The sequence below is a fragment of the Hylobates moloch genome, unplaced genomic scaffold (assembly GCF_009828535.3).
Source record: "Hylobates moloch isolate HMO894 unplaced genomic scaffold, HMol_V3 SCAFFOLD_8, whole genome shotgun sequence".
Classification (NCBI taxonomy): domain Eukaryota; kingdom Metazoa; phylum Chordata; class Mammalia; order Primates; family Hylobatidae; genus Hylobates; species Hylobates moloch.
Window position 1 is genome coordinate 9,844,130 of NW_026652283.1, and position 15,272 is coordinate 9,859,401.

Genomic DNA, 15,272 nt, shown 5'->3' on the forward strand with positions numbered 1-15,272 from the left:
AGAGCCCAAAGGAGCTGGTTGTGGGGTTGATTTGATTTGCCTTTGTAAAGCAAGCTCACTGGATGGGTTGCTTGCTATCCCTAAGAATTGGCTAATCCTGGGAAGGATGGTCTCTCCAGGGTGAGCAAGACCTCAGATGTCAAGGCATTGACACACAGAAAATAAAAGCCATTTGCTCTTTAAATATCCTTCCATTTTATTTCCCTATGTTAGCTTCTAATGAAACTGAAGAAAGGAAAACAGATTAAAGCTTTTCTATGTCAATCATGTTAAACAAATAGCTAATAACGATTTTGAAATTTTTATATGTAATATTTATTTATAATATTTGTTTAAAAAATAAAGCCATGGTGACTGGTACAAATTGTGAAAAATTTATAATATATTTTCTATTTCAGTTACTACTAAATCTCCACTTTTAAACAACATACACTGAGAAATAATCAATATTCTTCCACGTTACCAGCTTAGAGAATAAGATGCTCTCATGCCTTAAGTGGTTGAATTTATACCTTTTCTGTTTCTGGACCTGCCTGTTCTTCAATATTTTGTACTTCTAGAAAGAAGTACATATTGGGAGAGTAACTCTTCTGTTTCTCCAAGCTTGTTTCTCTAGGCAAATGCATTTTGTCTCATTTAGCGAAAACAAAAACAAAAACAAAATTTTATTCGTAGACTAAATGGAATAAAATATTATATTTTTGAGGTTATATTACTTTAATCCGAATTCTGATACAGTTAGCAAGGTGATCATTCTTAAATCCAATAAACTAGTGGAAGCAAGTGTTTTTGCTTATTGCATCAGGGAGAATGGCAGTGGTGTGTACATATTTACTTCCACAATTCTATGATTTCATTTATTGTAAGATAAAACATCACTTTAATGTCACATAATTTTAATATTAAAAAACAGCTAGCTTCCTTAAAATACGCATTGATTGTAGGATGAATGCCATTAACAGAAAAGAAAAAATAAACTTTAAATATTTCAGTTGTAATGATGTTTGTAGGGGATTTTGTGAGACTTTTATTAATTTTTTTATTGATACATGACCAATGTACATTTTTAAAAGTATATATGATAATTAAATACATTCAAGTAATTTTCAAAGATCAAATCATTGTAACTGAGCTATCTATCACTTTAAATACTTGCTCATGAAACTATTTTTAAGTGCCCTCTTATAGACTTCTACACTCCAAGTTGAGGTGTGGTGAGCAAAAGCAAATAACAAAAAACAAGAGAAGTGGAAACAGTGCTTGTTCCCAGAAAAGTGGTGAAGGCATGGTCCTATGAGCCATTCTGAGACAAAATAAATTTTTAATAGGGGTGACTGTAGCCACTACTGTAAATATAAATTTACAGTAAATTTAGGACCAGTTACAGTACCAGTAAGAAAACAACTGAGTTTAAGCCAGTGGATGACCAAAAAAGAGAAAAGAATGCCCACCTGGAAAAGAGGAGTCTGAGAAATATGTAGCACTAGAAGGCAGAGCTAAGGAAACAGCTTATTAGCAGAAGGAAAGACATCATAAGGAAGCTCTTTAATGTTATCTAAACTCAGGCTGACCACCCACACCTCTGCAAATCTTTTCAACAACAGCTTTCTCTTGGATACAGTGGTGAGTAGAAATTTCGATCTTGGTTGTTGTCTTATTTGTTGCTCTTAGCAATGTATATTTGTCCCATATCTTTCAATTCCATAGTAAACCACTGCTCACTTTGCTGTTGGATAACACCAGGGTGTCCTGAATATACTCTTGAATTATTACTGTTTCTTCCCCTAACATAACATTAAAGGAGGTAAGAGTCAAAACGATCGCTTTTGGTGTTTTAGACATGAAGTCCTTGCCTAACAAAAGCGATTGTTTTGACTCTTACCTCCTTCTTTAATGTTATTTTAAGGGAAGAAACAGAATGGCAACAAAAGCCAAAATTGACAAATGGGATCTAATTAAACTAAAGAGCTTCTGCACAGCAAAAGAAACCACCTTCAGAGTGAACAGGCAACCTACAGAATGGGAGAAAATTTTTGCAATCTACTCATCTGACAAAGGGCTAATATCCAGAATCTACAATGAACTCCAACAAATTTATAAGAAAAAAAACCCATCAAAAAGTGGGCAAAGGATATGAACAGACACTTCTCAAAAGAAGACATTTATGCAGGCAAAAGTCACATGAAAAAATGCTCATCATCACTGGCCATCAGAGAAATGCAATCAAAACCACAATGAGATACCATCTCACACCAGGTAGAATGGCGATCATTAAAAAGGAAACAACAGGTGCTGGAGAGGATCTAGAGAAATAGGAACACTTTTACACTGTTGGTGGGACTGTAAACTAGTTCAACCATTGTGGAAGTCAATGTGGCGATTCCTCAGGGATCTAGAACTAGAAATACCATTTGACCCAGCAATCCCATTACTGGGTATATACCCAAAGGATTATAAATCATGCTGCTATAAAGACACATGCACACGTATGTTTATTGGGGCACTATTCACAATAGCAAAGACTTGGAACTAACCCAAATGTCCAACAATGATAGACTGGATTAAGAAAATGTGGCACATATACACCATGGAATACCATGCAGCCATAAAAAAGGATGAGTTCATGTCCTTTGTAGGGACATGGATGAAGCTGGAAACCATCATTCTCAGCAAACTATCGCAAGGACAAAAAACCAAACACCGCATGTTCTCACTCATTGGTGGGAGTTGGACAATGAGAACACATGGACACAGGGAGGGGAACATCACACACTGGGGCCTGTTGTGGGGTGGGGGGAGGCGGGAGGGATAGCATTTGGAGATATACCTAGTGTTAAATGATGAGTTACTGGGTGCAGCACACCAACATGGCACATGTATACATATGTAACAAACCTGCACGTTGTGCACATGTACCCTAAAACTTAAAGTATAATAATAAAAAAAAGAGTCAAAACAATCTTTCCCTTTATTCTATTTCCTGATGTATACATTTTTAAAAAGGAAAAGTTTAGACTAAATGGAAGAAATTACAATGTAGAATCGGAAAATATTTAAACTTTGTACTAAAAGTAATTTTGTCCGGGTCCTAAGGAGAAAGCATCGAGGAAATTAAACTTTCGACAAAGAATCACTGAAAGGTTCTGTCTACTGACCTTTCCAAAATGAAAGAATCTTTTCATCTTAAGAGAGTTCTAGCAGTATCTTAGAAGAAAGAATTCAGGGTGGGAGGTATTAAAAGATGGGCTCAAATGATTTAAGAAAGGTCTTTCAGGATAGAGAAGTGATTGGACTTGGGCAAATTTCATGTCATAATAATTTAGAACTGGTGGACATATCAAAGTGAGGGTCCTGATGCTAATCTTGTTTGTTTGTTTGTTGGTTGGTTTTTGAGACAAGGTCTCATTCTTTCACCCAGACTGATGGAGTGCAGTGGCACGACCATAGCTCACTGCAGCCTCGAACTCCTGGGCTCAAGTTATCCTCCCACCTCAGCCTCCTGAGGGCTAGGTAGCTAAGACTACAGGCATGTGCCACCATGCCTGGCTATTTTATTTCTTATTTTTTTTTAAAGATGAGGATTTGAGGTTTTGTTATGTTGCCCAGGCTAGTCTTGAACTTCTGGCCTCAACCATTCCTTCTCCTGCCTCAGTCTCCCAAAGTGCTGGGATTATAGGCATGAGCAACTGCACCTGGCCCATAAATGTTTTTAAATAAGCTATTTGTCCAGGTGAACAGACTGTTGCCTAAGAAAAGTTGATTTTCAGGAATTTCCTGAAGCTCGAAGTGAAATGATTTATTGGTATTACAGGTTTATTTTTCCCAGACTAAATTTTCTCAGAATAAATAGGTCATATTAATGCAGGTGGTTTCAGTTCTTAGTTCTAATATCTATGTCACATCAATGCAGGTTGTTACAATTCCCATAGGCCAGTTTCTAACCTGATTCCCTTGCCGTCAATTTTATAATAGTTTGGCTTCTTTGATCTTCTAAACCTCTAGTAAATCCCAGGATATCACGTTGCTTATCTCTGGGTTTGATTGTGTCATGGGATGCAAACTTCTCTTCCTACTGAAGTACGTTTCCTAAAGTCTAAATAATTCAGTCTGTGGTAATGCCCAGAGAATTTTCAGAAAGACAACAGGTGATGCTTGTTGAAATTTTAACTCCTAAAATGCTCAAGAATTTATGGTAGAAGGATGGATACAGGCTATAGTTTGGCATTCCAAGTTGTATAGCGTCTACGAGGAAATGTGGGTCCTCTTAGGTGGTTCTCTTTGCCATGTTTCTATAGAGGTAAAGTACAAGCATATTTGTGTAATAATATTAAAACGAGACTCTCGGTTTTATGAAATCCCTAGATGGTTAAAACTAACTCTGCTTACCTTTCAAACAAAGTACTAGGTGTCCTAAGCAGGACTTGCAAACCATGTGGCTGAAAACCTATTTAAAACTAATGTGCCATACCTACTTTCAGGTAATATATACCAAGCATACTGGTGATGAGAGAGAGAAGTTCTTTGGGGAAAAAGTGGTGAGAATGCTGTGACAATTTTCCTCTCTCCCCATGGAGATGAGTTGAAGAAAAAGCTTCCCCCTCACTGACAGTTTAGTAAGAGGGGCTCAAGAGCTTAATGTGGCTCTCTGGAATTTGAGGATGTTAATCATTGTCAAAATTACCCCTGAGAAAAATATCCTCAAGTGAGTGGTTGGCTGAACAACCCTTTTGCAGCAGCAGAGTAGAAGGCGGCATTTGAGAAGAAACCGCATGCCTAGCCGCGGTAGATGAAAGGTGCATGTTTTCTATGGAGCAGTTGTGGGCTACCTAGCCAAGACAGACTAAACTTCCCCAGGAGATTTTCTGAAATGGAGAAGCAACTCAGCAGAGAGAGGCTGGGACAGAATCTGGGAAGGGAGTGGGAATGATCAGAAATTGTCAGCTGAAGGCAGGGTGCTGTCCATGTCAGGGGAGTTGCAGTCAGAGGCTGCAGGGTTGGGGAAGGGGAATCACTCTTTCACAGCCACCCCGCACCTCACCCACTGCCCCTCATGTAAAATAAAAATAAAAATAAAGAAATAAACAAACCCATAAGAGAAAGGGCAGCTTTCAGCATGTGTCCCAGTGGCAACTTGTAAAATAAGTTTCAATAAACTGAAGTTAACTAAAAATTCTTTAATCATTTGGTCAAGTGAAATCATCAAACATGGCGATTTTCTTTCTTTCTTTTTTTTTTTTTTTGATGCTTTAAGAGTTTATTTAACGATTCTCTATCCAGCTGAAAATTAAACCAAAAGAGTTTCACGGAGTCATTCTGAGATGCTCATAGAAGTATTAGAAAAAAGGAACTAGTCTGTTTTATACTTCATGTACATATTTTAGAATAGCATTCTGTGATCTTTTTTTTTAAATTTAAGTTCTAGGGCACATGTGCACAACATGCAGGTTTGTTGCATATGTATACATGTGCCGTGTTGGTTTGCTGCACTCATTAACTCAACATTTACATTAGGTATTTCTCCTAATGCTATCCCTCCCCACTCCCCCCACCCCACAACAGGCCCCGGTGTGTGATGTTCCTCGCCCTATGTCCAAGTGTTCTCATTGTTCAGTTCCCACCTATGAATAAGAACATGCGGTGTTTGGTTTTCTGTCCTTGCGATAGTTTGCTCAGAATGATGGTTTCCAGCTTCATCCATGTCCCTACAAAGGACATGAACTCATCCTTTTTTATGGCTGCATGGTATTCCATGGTGTATATGTGCCACATTTTCTTAATCCAGTCAATCATTGATGGACATTTGGGTTGGTTCCAAGTCTTTGCTATTGTGAATAGTGCCGCAATAAACATATGTGTGTATTTATAGTAGCATGATTTATAATCTTTTGGGCATATACCCAGTAATGGGATCACTGGGTCAAATGGTATTTCTAGTTGTAGATCCTTGAGGAATCCAAACATGGCAATTCTCTTAACTGAAAACAAGACAATCAGAGAAAGACATCTTAAAAATATTATGATGTATTTGCTTCCATGAAAGCCAGGAAATTAAAATTATAACAAATTATGTTTTTGTGATGTTAAAAAAATATTTAAACTTAAAAATAATTTTGTAAGTTTCAATATACCTACTTTTCAATTTTTCAGTATATTTTCCCATTACTTTAATGTTCTAGAAAAAAAGTCATTAAAAATGTATAAAAACATGTATATAGGAGAATATATTTTCCCTTTTGCCTCTAGTTTCAATATAGATAGTATGAAAATATTTGTAGTATCTAATATAGTATGGCACGGGTATTTATTTAAAATTTCAACATTTTGCTGATTATGAATTTTTCTGTGTTAATTTTGATTCTTAATGTTGCATTAAAATTATTGATAAAAATAATAAACAAATACATAGCATTGTTGTTGATTCCTGAGTTTTTTGATACCCCCTGAAATTTTGTACCCAGGGCAAGTGCTTCTCTTTCTCCACCATAATTCTGGCTCTACCAGGTGGATAAAAGAGCAAAACTTCGTTTCAAAAAAAAAAAAAAATGCTCCCATTTTGTATCTTTTTTTGTGTGTGTGTTTATGATGTCTTTTGATGAATCCAAATATTCCAGCTTTTTTTCCCCAGCTTTATTGAGGTATTACTGATAAAAATTATGTATTTTTAACATATACAACTTAATGTTTTGATATACATATATTGTGAAATGATTGCCACAATGAAGCTAATTAATATATCTATCATCTCACATAGTTACCTTTTGTTTGTTTTGTGATAAGACTATTCTACTCCATTAGCAAATTTCAAGTATACAAAACAGTATTATTAACTATAGTCACCACAATGTATGTTAGATCTCTAGAACTTGTTCATCCACATAACTGAAACTTTGTTCCTTTGACCAATATCTCTTCATTTCTTCTATCATTCTACTCTCTGATTTTTTAGTTTGACTCTTAGATTCCACATTTAAGTGAGATCATGCAGTATTTGTCTTTTTGTGTCTGGCTTATTTTGCTTAACAGAATGTCCTCCAGGTTCATCTATGCTGTTGCAAAAGGTAGAATTTTCTTCTTTTCATAAGTTGAATACTATTCCTGTGTGTGTGTGTGTGTGTGTGTGTGTGTGTTTACCATTTTCGAAAAAATCATTCATCCATGGACACTTAGGTTGTTTCCATATCTTGGCTATTATGACTAGAACAGCAATTAACATGGGACTACAGATATATCTTTAACACACTGATTTGATTTCCTTTGCATGTATACTCAAAAATGGGATTGGTGGATTATATGGTACTTCTTTTTCAAAAATCTTTGAAGGACATCCATATGGTTTTCCATAATGGCTGTACTAATTGACAATTCCACCAACAGTGTACAAGGGTTCCCTTTTCTCCACGTCCTTGCTCAAACTTATATTTTGTCTTTTGATAATAGTCATTCTGATAGTTAAAAGGTGATATCTCACTGCAGTTTTGATGTGCATTCCCCTAATGCTTTGTGATGTTGAGCACCTTTTCATTGATCTGTTGGCCATTTGTATGTTTTATTTTTAGAAATGTCTATTCAGGTCCTTTGCCCATTGTTTAATCGGGTTATTGGGTTGTTTTTTGCTAGGTAGTTGTTTGAGTTCCTTATGTATTTGGGATATTAATTCTTAATCAGATACATGGTTTGCAAATATTTTATCCCTTTCTGTAGGCTGTTTCCTTCACTTTGTTGATTACTTTCCTTTGCTGTGCAGAAATCTTTATTTTGATGTAGGCTCACTTCCTTATTTTTGCTTTTGTCGTCTGTGTTTTTGGGATCATATCCAAAAAGTCATTGCCCAGACCAGTGTCAAGAAGTTTTGTTCTATGGTTTTTTTTTTTTTTTTTTTTTTTTTGAGACAGAGTCTTGCTCTGTCACCCAGGCTAGAGTGCAGTGGTGTGATCTTGGATCACTGCAACCTCTATCTCTTGGGTTCATGCAATTCTTCTGCCTCAGCCTCCCGAGTAACTGGGACTACAGGTGTGTGCCACCACACCAGGCTAATTTTTGTATTTTTAGTAGAGACCAAGTTTCACCATGTTGGCCAGGCTGGTCTTGAACTGCTGATCCTGTGATCCATTCGCCTCGACCTTCCAAAGTGCTGGAATTATAGGCATGAACCACTGCGCCTGGCCTCTATGTTTTTTTTAAAAGTAGTATTACAGTTTCTGATCTCACCTTTAGTTCATTTTGAGTGCATTTTTATAGATGGTGTGAGATAAGTGTCTACTTTCATTCTTCTGCATGTGGCTATCCAGTTCTCCCAACAGCATTTATTGAAGAGACTATCCTTTTCCCCATTGTGTGTTCTTGAAAGCCTTGTCAAAGATTAGTTGAATATAAATGCATGAATTTCTTTCTGGATTCTATTCTGTCCCATTAGTCTATATGCTTGTTATTATGCCAGCACCATAATGTTTTGATTACTGCTACTTTGTAATAGAGATAAATATAATCTATACCTCAATTTATTTACTTACAACACTGGAATGATAATAGTAACTATTTTGCAAGGTTGTCAGGATTAGATTAAATAATAAGATGGCTAAAAGGGCTTACAAAATACTTTGGGCATATATTGTCAGTCTGAAGTTTGGGCATGTGAATATTAAAATCAAGATCATGACTCATTAATTCTAAAGAGCAGGGGGTGAAGGTAAAAGTTACATTTGGAAGAAGGCTTTAAGGAGTAAAATGAAGGTCAATTATCAGGTGAAAGCAGGTAAAGGTCAAAGCCTCATAGAGCCATGTGGAATTAAAGGCTAAACAAATTAATTATTGGATGATAGAAAGGAAGGTGTCAAGTGTTTACTGGAGCAAAAACTAGACTTCAAGTGATGCTTAAAGGCCAAGATCTGAACCTGGCAGAAGCAAATGAGGAAGTAGGAAGTTAAGGCTTAAGGCAAATTGCAGGGCAGTTCTTTTTCATTGTATTAGACTACAGCTTGCTGGCTAGAGTCTTCATTTTTAACAGTATTTTAAAAATGTTTAAAGTTTTCATTAATGTTTAAACAATATAGGAGCATAAGAAGAAAAAGTCTTACTGACTTCCACCACAATTTCATTTCCAGAAATAAATCACTAATAACATTTTTGTCTGTAATTTGAAATATTTTCTGAACACAAATCTGTCTCTCATATATATATGCATATATTAGGTTGGTGCAAAAGTAAGTAACGGCAAAACTGCACTTAGTTTTGCACCAATCTATATTAATGAAAATGAAAGAAAAATGATCACTGCTATTAATAAAAATGAAAATGAACACACTACTACTACATTCAACAAAATGCTGAGTGAAAAAATCATTATATGTATGTGTATATATATTCCTTTTATGTAGAAATGGGATCATACTAATCTTTGTTTTTATTTAATAATATAGTTAGGATATAATTCCATATGCATACCACACATTTTATATCTCCTGAATTCTTTTTAATAACTGAATTATATATTTTTTGTATTGTGATCTATAAGTTATTTAACAAATTTGATAAACATTTATATTGTTACCAGTATTTTGCTATTATAAGCAGTGCTGCAATAAAATGTCTTATTCATTTATTTACCTATTATGCAATAATAGTTGCAGGATAAATTCTAAGACTGAGATTTCTGGATAAAACACCAGGCACACTTTATATGTGGGATAGTTTGTGCAACTCGTCTTCCAAAAATTGCATCAATTTGAACTCCCCAAAAGTATAAAAGAATGGCTGCTTCCTATATTCTTACTAACAAAGTTTTAAAAAAATTATATAGTGTACACAAATGTATATTATGTAATTAATAATTTTTAAGTAAATATTTATTGTTAAAATGTAATATACCTCTAGAAAAATGTACAAATTATAATTATGTAGATTTACAGATATTTATACAGCAAACACATCTATGAATGCAGTCCAGCTCACTAAGTCATACACTAATATTTTACATTATATTACAACACTCCAAAGGAATCCCTTGTACTGTTTCTCAGATACTACTCTCCACTGCCTATACACACATATCTTTCATGTTGATTAGTTTTACTGTTTCAAACTTTATGTAAAATGTAACACTATAATATTTACTCTTCTGAGTTCACTTTCTTTCACTCAGCATTTTCTGTTAGTATGGTGGGAATAGTGTTATTATTTTCATTGCTATGTAATATTCCATTCTATGACTATATTACAATTTACTCATCTATTTTCCTGCTGACAGGCATATGGGTTATTTCTAATTTGGGCTATTTCAAATCATACTGCTAATAATTATACACATTTTTTAGTGCACATATCTTACATTACTGTTGTGTCTATTCCTGGAACAAAAATTGCTAGGTCATAGAATATGGGCATGTTCAGCTTTAGTACCTACTGCCAAATCTTTTTCCAAGTTGTTTGTATTAACTGACACTCTTCACCAAATACATCACCCCTGCTGATTTTGCATTTAGAAAATGGCATCTCCTAGCTTTAGTGTACGATTCCTTAACTTTATGTGTCATATATTATTGTTTCTTATGTTTATTAGGCAAGTCTGAATTTTACTTCCTTGTGAATAACTGTACTCACCTCTCTCTACTACCTGGATACTTCTATAAAATAAAATACAGTAATGCATTGTTTAATGATGGAGATACGCCTGAAAAATATGTTGTTAGGTGATTTTTTTTTTTTTTGAGACGGAGTCTCGCTCTGTCGCCCAGGCTGGAGTGCAGTGGCGCAATCTCGGCTCACTGCAAGCTCCGCCTTCTGGGTTCATGCCATTCTCCTGCCTCAGCCTCTCCGAGTAGCTGGGACTACAGGCGCCCGCCACCACGCCCGGCTAATTTTTTTGTATTTTTAGTAGAGACGGGGTTTCACCGTGGTCTCGATCTCCTGACCTCGTGATCCGCCCACCTCGGCCTCCCAAAGTGCTGGGATTACAAGCGTGAGCCACTGCGCCCAGCCTTGTTAGGTGATTTTATCATTGTGTGAACATGATTTAGTGTACTCACACAAACCTAGATGGCATAGCCTACTACACACCTAGGCTATATGGTGCAGCCTATTGCTCCTGGACTACAAACTTGTACAGCATGCCACTGCACTGAAAACTGTAGGCATTTGTAACAGAGTGGTATTTGTGCATACTAAGCATACAAAAGGTATAGTAAAAATATAGTATAAAAGATTAAAAAACAATACACCTATATAGAGAACTGTATTAGTCTGTTCTTACATTGCTAAAAAAGACATACCTGAGACTGGGTAATTTATAAAGAAAAAGAGATTCAATAGACTCACAGTTTCACATGGCTGAGGAGTCCTCACAATCAAGGTGGAAGGTGAAGGAGGAACAGAGACATGTCTTACATGATGGCAGACAAGAGAAGTGCCGAGCAAAAGGGGGAAAAGCCTCGTATAAAACTATCGGATCTTGTGAGAACTTGCTCATTATCACGAGAGCAGCATAAGGGTAACTGCCCCAATGATTCAATTACCTCCACCTGAGCCTGGCCTTAACACATGGGGATTATTACAATTCGAAGTAAGATTTGGGTGGGGACACAGACAAATCATATCATCCCGCCCCCTCCCAAATCTCATGTCCTCACATTTCAAAACCAATCACACCTTCCCAGCAGTCCCCCAAAGTCTTAAGTCATTTCAGTATTCACTCAAAAGTCAACAGTTCAAAGTCTCATCTGAGACAAGGCAAGTCTCTTCCACCTAGGAACCTGTAAAATTAAAAGCAAGTTAGTTACTTTCCACATACAGTGGCAGTACAGGCATTGGGTAAATACACCCATTCCAAATGGGAGAAATTGCCCAAAGTGAAGGGGCTACAGGCCCCATGCAGGTCCAAAATCCAATGGGGCAGTCAAATCTTAAAGCTCCAAAATGATCTCTTTTTACTCCATGTCTCAAATCCAGGTTATGCTGATGCAAAAGGTGGGCTGCCACAGCCCTGGGCAGCTCCGCCTCTGTGGGTTTGCAAGGTACAGCCTCTCTCCTGACTGCTTTCACAGGCTGGTGTTGAGTGTCTGCAGTTTTTCCAGGTACATGGTGCAAGTTGTTGGTGGATCTACCATTTTGGGGTGTAGAGGATGGTGACCCTCTTCTCACAGCTCCACTAGGCAGTGCCCAAGTGGGGACTCTGTGTGAGGTCTCCAACCCCACATTTCCCTTCTGCACTGCCCTAGCAGAAGTTCTCCATGAGGTCCCAGGCCCTGCAGCACACCTCTGCCTGGATATCCACGCATTTCCATGCATTCTCTGAAATCTAGGTGGAGGTTCCCAAACCTCAATTATTGACTTCTGTGCACCTGCAGACTCAACACTACATGGAAGCTGTCAAGACTTGGGGCTTGCACCCCCTGAAGCCATGGCCTGAGCTGTACCTTGGCCCCTTTTAGCCATGGCTGGAGCAGCTGGGATGCAGGGCACCAAGTCCCTAGGCTGCACACAACGGGGGGCCCTGGGGCCAGCCCCTGAAACCATTTTTTTCCTCCTAGGCCTCTGGGCCTGAGATGGGAGGGGCTGCTGCAAAGGTCTCTGACATGCCCTGAAGACATTTTCCCCATTGTCTTGGTGATTAACATTGGGCTTCTCATCACTTACACAAATTTCTGTAGCAGGCTTGAATTTCTTCCCAGAAAATGGGTTTTTCTTTTTTACTGCATTGTCAGGCTGCAAATTTTCCAAACTTTTATTCTCTGCTTCCTCTTGAACCATTTTGCCTCTTAGAAATTTCTTCTGCCAGATACCCTTAATCATCTCTCTCAAAGTCAAAATTCCACAGAACTCTATTGCGAGGCAAAATGCCGCCAGTCTCTTTGCACAGCAAGAGTGAGCTTTTCTCCAGTTCCCAACAAGTTCCTCATCTTCATCTGAGACTAGCTCAACCTGGACCTAATTGTCCATATCGCTATCAGCATTTTGGTCAAAACCATTCAACAAGCCTCTAGGAAGTTCCAAACTCTCCCACATCTTCTTGTCTTCTGAGCCCTCCAAGTCTCTAGGAAGTTCCAAACTTTCTCACATTTTCCTATCTTCTTCTGAGCCCTCCAAACTGTTCCAACCTCTGCCTGTTACCCATTTCCAAAGTTGCTTCCACACTTTCGGTATCTTTACAGCAGTGCCCCACGACCTGGTACCAATTTATTATATTAGTCTGTTCTCACATTGCTAATAGACATGCCTGTGACTGGGTAATTTATAAGGAAAAAGAGGCTTAATGGACTCACGGTTTCAGGTGGCTGAAGAGGCCTCACAATTATGGCGGAAGGTGAAGGAAGAACAAAGGCACATCTTACATGGTGGCAGGCAAGAGAAGTGCTGAGCAAAAGGGGGCAAAGTCCTTTATAAAACCATCAGATCTCATGTGAACTCACTCACTATTACAAGAACAGTATGAAGGTAACCACCCCCATGATTCAATTACTTCTACCTGGACCTGCCCTTGACACATGGGGATTATCACAATTCAAGGTGAGATTTGGGTGGGGACATGGCCTTACCGTGAATGGAGAACTTACCATCAAGAACTTACCATGAATGAAGTTTGCAGGACTGGAAGTTGCTCTGGGTGAGTCAATGTGTGGGTGGTGAGTGAATGCGAAGGCCTAGGATATTGCTGTACATTACTATCGACTTTATAGACACTGTATGCTTAGGTTACATTAAGCTTATTTAAAAAATTATCTTTCCTCAGTAATAAATCAAGCTTAGCCTACTATGAATTTTTTTATTGATCATTTTTTAAACTTTTTGACTCTTTTCAAGATTCCAATCAGCCTTCAAGTTTCTTTTGTTTCCATGCCTAATAAATTAACACAAACTGGGCCTTGGCTCAGTTAGGGTATGGGGAAAGGTATTCTTTGAGACAGTATTAAAAAAAAAAAGCTTTAGCCTATGCATCTAATTTTCATTTGTCTTTTTATATTACAAGGCACCCAAAACATCTTTGTAAATTTAGCAATTAAATCAATGTGTATCTATTTCACTTTTAGAGGCAGAGAGGAAAAATGATCATATAAAACTAGTGTAAAACTAATTTTGATTTTTACCAAATTTATTGATGAGAACATTTACTGTCTCTTTATTTATAAATATTTTCTTTTTTGTACACAAAGTTCCTGGCTACTCTAGGCTGGTTAGTACAGGGTTGATCACTCTAAAATATCTTTGCCACAATATAAACGATGTGCTTTTGATGGTATGTCCCAAATACATATTTCCCTTTGTGGCGTGACATATGGTATTGTCTGGAGAATATTCAATATATGCCTGAAAAGAGAATGTGTTCTCTCTTCCTTTTATGGAGTCTTTCATAAATATCAGCTCAGGTTGCTTGATAGTGTTTGTTAATGTATTCTATATCCTTACAGATGTTCTGTTGTTCAACAAATTACTGAAATAGAATCGTTGAACCCTTTAAAAAAGATGTCTTATATACAATCCAAACAATATTTCCCTGGGATGTAGAGATGATCTACATTGAGGCAATATATCCTTTGAGAGTTTTGACATTTTAGCATAACCATATATTAGCTTTTGATTGAATGTCTTGTCACAACATCTTGACAATCATTGCCTGGTGCAGTCCGTGGAGATACGTCTTTTGTGGAGAAATTTTCTTCGATAAATAATTAATAGTTCAATTTAGGCTTCTTATTTCATTTTCTACATAATTTTTCCCTCTTTTACTTGTAGATTGTCCTTCATTCGTTGATCTGCAATTCTCAAATAATCTTTGAACTTACTGTGACAATATATTTAGCCATAATATATACCTTTTCTATGATTATAAGATTATTCATAGAATTCCACAGCATCTATTAAGAACTGTCACTTTATTGAGTCTTTGCCAAAAGTAGAGCTTTGTTGGATGATCCGAGAAGAACCATCTAACGAGGACTATGAGAAGGAACTAGTTGCTTTTCATAAAGATGCAAATAACAGCAAGATGCTATTACAGTTGTTTTGAATTAGTCACACAACTTTGCATCTGGAAACAGGGTTTAGAACTATGAAAATGCCCTGTACTCTTGATAGTTGATATTAGGATATTAATTTCTATTTGTTCTGAAACATGTTTTAAAAAACAGCAACTCTAAAGAAAGGAAGAGTGAGAGAAGAGAGAAACAGGGAGACAGAGACAGAGTCAGAAACAGAGACAGAGATAGAGATCCAGCCAGCTGTACATAAGATTCCCTACATTACAATTACAGATACACTAATTAAGTTTTAGGAGTAATTAATTG